The sequence below is a fragment of the Macaca nemestrina genome, chromosome 8, assembly GCF_043159975.1.
Source record: "Macaca nemestrina isolate mMacNem1 chromosome 8, mMacNem.hap1, whole genome shotgun sequence".
NCBI classification, from domain to species: Eukaryota; Metazoa; Chordata; class Mammalia; order Primates; family Cercopithecidae; genus Macaca; species Macaca nemestrina.
Window position 1 is genome coordinate 3,163,636 of NC_092132.1, and position 6,341 is coordinate 3,169,976.

At 59.3% G+C, this 6,341-nt stretch overlaps 1 long non-coding RNA gene across 2 annotated transcripts; it reads left to right on the forward strand.

Annotated features, from left to right (window-relative positions):
- The first annotated feature begins 2,515 nt into the window (after positions 1-2,515).
- On the forward strand, positions 2,516-5,550 carry LOC105488407 (uncharacterized). 2 transcript variants are annotated; one of them, XR_011606659.1, is made up of 3 exons: positions 2,516-3,007; positions 3,436-3,563; positions 4,503-5,550. It is a non-coding gene; the product is annotated as an uncharacterized lncRNA (long non-coding RNA). The 2 variants fall into 2 exon arrangements; XR_011606660.1 differs by lacking the exon at positions 2,516-3,007 and adding an exon at positions 3,975-4,093 and having other exon boundaries at positions 3,187-3,563.
- Positions 5,551-6,341: the final 791 nt, after the last annotated feature.

Sequence of the window (6,341 nt, forward strand, 5' to 3'; positions counted from 1 at the left end):
CTCATTAATTAACTCTCTGACTTTAATTAACTTCTTGCCTATTTCACCTGACATAATATATTACCACAAATGTCAACTTTGCACAATGTTTCCCTCTTGCAACAAAATAAGACGCATCACATAAACGTTGCATCTTTGACACCGTACTGGACAGAAGTCTCTGGTGGGAGGTGGACGGGACACTAGTGCCTGTCTGGTATCTAGATACGAGAAAGTCTGGATAGAATGTGGAGTTTTCTAAACATCCACTAAGAATTCATAATCGTAATCAAATTTGTTCCTAATCACACTACCGTGACTTTTTCTGTCCTTCAAACACACTGCTAATAATAAACATAGCACCTGAAAACAGCAGTGTGATTTCCTGGAAGAAGAAAAACAATGGGATTCCATCTCCACTCCACCGCCATCTGAGAACTGCTGGGCACGGGAGGGAAGGCGTGGGCTGGCCCAGGGGCTTCCTCTTCTCTTTAGCTGGTTTGGATGACAGCGCCCTGTGGCTAGCGGCTTCTGGAGTCTCCAGCCCCAGCTGCCGACACCAGCCTCAGCACAGTCCAGGAGCTCTGTCCACTCTGGGGTGGAGGGAGGCTCATCACCATGGTGGCTGCTGGGGACACCCAGAGGCCCCCAGCCACCACCACTACCCCTGCCTGGCCAACATGTCCCTGGGCCCCGTTCTCGCTGCTCTCCTGACCCCGCTCACCCTTGGCTCCCCTGTCACTGCCGGGACTCCTCGTCCCTGTCCATCCCGTGTGGCCCCTCAGCCACACCCCTGATGCCCCAGTAACTTGAGAGTGGGCTGAGGTTGTGTTCCCTGACAGCAAGGCCTGGGGCTTCCGCCTCTGCATATCTCAGGACTTAATGAGGCCTGGGGCACCTTTAGGCCCTGGATAAACACTGTGGGTCGGAGCCGCGCCCAGCAGTGTCAGGCTTGTCGGCAATGTGGATGCTTCAGCTGGGTGGGCTGACAGCTGAGCAAGCCGTGGAGGGTCCCCACAATGAATTTAACCTTTTGGGGGTTGGGGTAGCAAATCGAACAAGTCCCTGTCCCTTGAGGCTGGAGCCCAGGTAATTGGTTTGGTTGAGTAGAAGCACTGGACTTAATTTCATACCTCAGTGGGCATCAGAGGAGACACGGGGCTGTCACAAAAGCCTTTGTTTAGCTGAGCCCAGCGCTGCTCCCTTAAATGATCTCGGCGGGGGAGCTTCTGAGTGTTCCCACATCGACATGTCTCCTGACCCTTCTCTCTGCACAGCCCACGTGTGTGTGCACAGATCACAAACACATACATCTCACACAGAAGCACACACAGTACCTATGCAGACATGCAGACGCACACACACATGTGCACACAGCACATACACTCTCACACACGCATCCACAAGTGCACACGCCTGGCAGGACCTTCATGCCTTGGAAATGCAAGAGGACAGGGCCCTGTGAGGAGTCCTGCGGGAGGCACAGGGCTGCCAGAGCCAGGACAGCTGACCAGCTGCATACATTTGGCCAAAAAATCCCTTTTCTGTACCTTGGCTTCCTTGTTCTTTATTTGTTTTGTGTCCATTTCTTGAGAACTAAAACCTCCTGTGCGGGAGAGCATGTGGGGCCTGGTGAGATCCCCAGTCTACGGGGCTGTGGGGAGTGTCAAGTCTGCAGCTGGTGGGCAAGCCACTGCTCCCTCTGTCCTCTCCATGGGCACGTCAGGGCATGACCATGGCACCCTCTTAGCCCTGGGATGGGACTGCAGGGCTGGCCCTGGAGGATGGCTGGGCCAGAGCCTGGGAGATCAGGAGGAGGGGCCCACATTCCACTGCTGGAGACCTGGGGGGCACTGATGGCAGGCGCAGACCTCAGCGTGCTGCTGGCTGCAGGGGCTCTTGTGGAGGGTGGCAGAGTGTTCCGTGGAAGCTGTGGGGAGTGGCAGAGTGCCCCCTGGAACCTGGGGGCAGAGTTCAAGTCTCAGCGCCCTCTGAGCCGAGGCGTAACCTCAGTTCAGAGGAGCCTTGGTTCAGAGGAAAAAGTGTTCTTGGAGCCAAGCAGACGTGCATCTGGCCCTTGGCTGTGTCCTTACCAGGGCTGGGCGGCGTCCAGTCCGCAGCCTTCCACTCCCTCCCTGCGTCTGGACTGCACTTCACACTCTGCCCATGCTTCCTGCCGGAGGAGGCGGAGCGCTTTTTCCTGAATCATTGACGCTGGGCTCAGCCACGTGAGTGGCTTTGACCCACGGCTGTCAGGCATGATGGGGGCTGTCCCCTGGCCTGATTGTCTGGCTTGGCCTCCACACTGCTGTCATCCACCGTGAGAAGAGCCAGCCTGGCAGCCGCGGGTCCCAGGACAGAGACAATGGGGCGGACCTGAGTGCACAGGGGCCTGGAGCGAGGGCCGGGCTCCCCTGCAGACCTGGGAGAAAGGAAGCTTGGTCTGTTGTAATCACAGTTTGTAGGTTACCTGTCACAAAGCGTCGTCATAGTGGAAGCCTGAGCAGTACACAGCCTTGTCTGACCCTGAGCAGAGAATGTGACCTTTGTGAGCCTGAGTTTCTGCATTCAGAAAGGGAAGATAACACGGCCCTGCCTGTGATTCCACATAAGCCCGGCTCCCAGCCGCAGCTCGGTGCCCCCGGGTTCTCCTGAGAGGGAGAGTTACCTGCGATTCCGCAGGAGCCTGGTGAGAGCCACCCGCTCCCTCCAGCTGCCGGCCCAGGGTGGAGCTCACAAAGGACCCTTCCATGCACGCCGCCGCTCTATCCCAGCAGGTCCCTGGAGGCAGTCACCACTGCAGACGAGGACACCGAGGCACAGAGGGTGATGGGATCCCCAGGGCCGCATGGCTGGTGGGTGGCAGCAGTGGGTCCCACACACCGGTGTCCCCTGTCCCGAGCCTGTGCGCTGTGTCCCGTTCCAGTTTCCTCCGACTTTGGGATTCCGTGTTTTTCTCTCGGCTGCAATGGATGAAGATGTGTGTGGGGCCTGACAGGTGGACGCAGCCCCCAGAGTGTGTCCCCAGGTGAGATTCTCAAAGGGCTGGGGGCTAGATTGAGGCGTTGCCCCGGGGCCTCCTGCTGGGCAGCTGAAGGCTGGCTTGGCTGGCAGACACTGTCTTCGGGAAGGGCGGGGACTGTGTCCCAGCCAGCGAGTGGGCGTTGGCATCCAGTCAGCGGCGACAGGGTTTGCAGAGGCCGGAAACGGGCAGACGGTGTTCTAGGCAGTGCTGCCGTCTCTGTGCCGTGATCCCCCCGATCTCCTCCCATGGCTGCCGGCTCTCTCCACCCCCACAGACCAGTTGAGGGACCCTGGGGCAGCTAAGTCAGAGGCCTGCCCGGCTGGTGATAAGCTGAATGGGTGGGGCATTTCGGACAGCATCCAGCATGCATGAGTGTGTGTCTCCGCCTTGTGCGAGAGCAGCTTCCGCCGGTACCTTCCTTCACTTGCCAGCCCTTTAGTGTCCACATGTGGTGTGCTGGGCACGGCGCAGGGAACAGACCTGGCCCTGTCCTCTTGGAGATCCGTGTGTGGTGGGAAACAGAAAATCAACAGAAATCCTGGCTGTGGTTGTAGGTGGGGTGAGTTCGCAACCCGGGCAGAGGGGAGACGCGGTGGCAGGAGGAACGGCGAGGTGGGAGATGGCGGCTGCTGTGAGTCACACAAAGCTGGCCACAGGCAAGGGAGGTGGCGCTTCCCACCCAGGCTGTGCTGCCCGAGCTCATGGGTGTGGACAGAGCAGATGCAGGGGCTGTGGTGTCTGGGGTTCGGGCAGTCCCGAGGTTCTCCTGGCCAAGCCTGCTCACGCGGGGGCAGGAGGAGGGTGCAGGCCCCGCAGCCTGCTTGGAGGAGGTGCCTCCTGGCCTCTCAGCACCTGAATGGCCCCAGGTCAGCGGTGCCAGCCTTCTGTGAGTTCCTCCCCAACCTGGATCTCAGCTGCATGGGGAGTATTGTGGGGTCTCCTCCAAGGCTCTATTTGTCTTTGTACCCAGGAATCCGGGCCCCTGTGGCTTGGAGCAGTGGGCACCAGACATGTCGGTTCTTGCTGGAGGCTGGCTCGTGAGGAGGAGTCTGACTACTGCCCTCTGCACCAAGGCTCTGGAATTTGGCCGTGCATCAGTTGCTCCCACGCATAGGAGAGGCTACTCTGGGCCAGGGCTGGGCACTCTGGGCTTCCCCTAAGGAACGACCAGGGCCCTGAAGCCAATGCTCCTTCCTTGGATAATTGGAGACTTTGGCTGCAAGGCCAGGGTGCCCAGCCACCATGTGGGAGGGAGAGCCCTGCCTGGCAGACGCTCCTGGCACAAGGCAGAGGAGAGGGCGCCTATCCACCGGTCAGCTGCTGGGGGTGTGCAGGGGGAACCGTGCAGCTCCTGAGTGCCTCTGTCCAGACACCAGGCAGGAAATGAGCTCGTCCCGGAGCCCCTGAGAGTCCCGGGGATGGGGGTCCTTACCGGAGGGGATCTTGGGCTGTATCCATGCTCTGCCTCCTTTGGAAGTGACGTTTCATTCCAACACAGCCACCGGCACCTGTCACACCTCGTCTACAGCAGCTTCGGGTCTCGCTGGGGTCTGGACATTCCCCTAAATTCGTGTGTTGAAACTTCATCACCAATGAGATGCTATTAAGAGGTGAGGTGTTTAGGAGGCCCTGCCCTCAAAGGTGGGCTTAACCCTTGAGAAGGGCTGGGAAGCCTGGCTGCCCCTTCTGCCCTTAGGTCCCTCCTGCCCTGTGAGATGCCCGTTCGCCCCCTCAGGAGGATGAAGTGGCCTGGCACTGTCTTGCATGCAGAGAGGAGCCCTCACCAGACACCCATCCTACTGGCACCTTGATCTTGCCCTCCAGCCTCCGAAACAGAGAGAAACACATTTCTGTTGCTGAAGGGCCTAGTCTTCAGGATTTTGTTACAGCAGCGGAAAGGACTAACACAAGCCTTGAATAAACATGACAAAGATTGGCCTGGAAAACAGAAAGTGATTCCTCCCCAGCCCTCTACAGAAAACACGTGTCCAGCCCTGCGTCTTTGGGACACAGCTGTTGGGGTGAGCAGCTTCAGATGTGGGGAGAAGGACGGCAGGAGCGAAGGCAGTGGAGGAAGGAAGGCAGCCAGCCCTGGCAGGGTGCTGGGGAGCCACTGATGGTGGGAAGGCAAGAGAGGTGTCCTGTGACTTGGGGCTTCTCTCCCATGTGCAGAGGAGCCCCTGGCCCCCACCCGTGCCCCTGGTTCTTGAGTCACCAACCTGGGCTATGTGGTCCCTTGGGTGATCCCAGGCGGAGGGTTCTGGTTGGGCTGGGGTCCCCACCGGTGGCACCCTGACTTGTGCGCTGCCTTGCCCTACCCTTCGTGGGGCCCTGAAGCTTATGAGAGGTGGGGGACCCAGTGCCCAGAGAGGAGATGTTCAGGGTACCTCAGGGGGCGGGTGGCCCTCGTCCATCCTGTGAGCATCCCTGATGTCTCACGAACACTGAAGACTTGGAGACCAGATGGCCACAGATGCAGGCAGGGCAGGGAAGTTGCTCCTAAATCCTGAATAATTGTGTGGAAATAAAGACCTCAGATTGAGAGATGAAGCAAGAATCTTTTGAAACAAAGGAAAAGGCCCCTCCTGTGACTGTCCCAACTGCACCCAGGGGACGGGGTGAGGTGACCCGGGGGACGGTGGGGGGATGGGGTGAGGTGACCCGGGGGACAGGGTGAGGTGAGGCCCTTCCAGCCCCATTTCGGGGGAGGTGGGGATGGAGCAAGCGGCAGCCCCTGTTCTCCTCTGGGTCCTGCTGGGGCTCATTTCAGGACCTTGGGAGAGTCACTTCCCACACCAGGGTCTGGGCTACATGTGCGGGAAGTGACTCCAGGGCCGCCTGCTCCCTTCTCAGAGGGACCTGGGCTGATTTTTCACTCCGGGCCCAGCTTGCATCCCCCGGGCCCCTAGAGGCAGGGAGAGGCCCTGTGGGGATGGCACAGGTGCTCAGAGCATGTGCGGGGACTGGTGGGGCTTCAATTTTCCATCTGTAGAGTGGGGACACTAACCGTACCCACCCCATGGCTGTCGTGGCTGCTAAATGAATCCCTGTCCCGCACAGAAGGTGCAGTGAATCTGAGGCAGAGCGGCTGGGGTGGTCAGAGTGCCCCCGATAGGCCCCTGCTCACTGGACCGTATCACGGAAGGCTCCTCAAAGGTGGGGAGGCAGACAGGCCGCCTGCTGTCTGGGGGTCTCACCTACTCGTCGGAAGGAAGGAGGACGTGGAGGGCTGCTCCTGACCCGGCCTGAAAGGCTGCATCTGCTAGGCTGGCCTCAGACCAGCCCTTGTTTGATGAGTTCTCGGGGGAGCGCCAGGGACTTGGTGGCTTTATGCTCC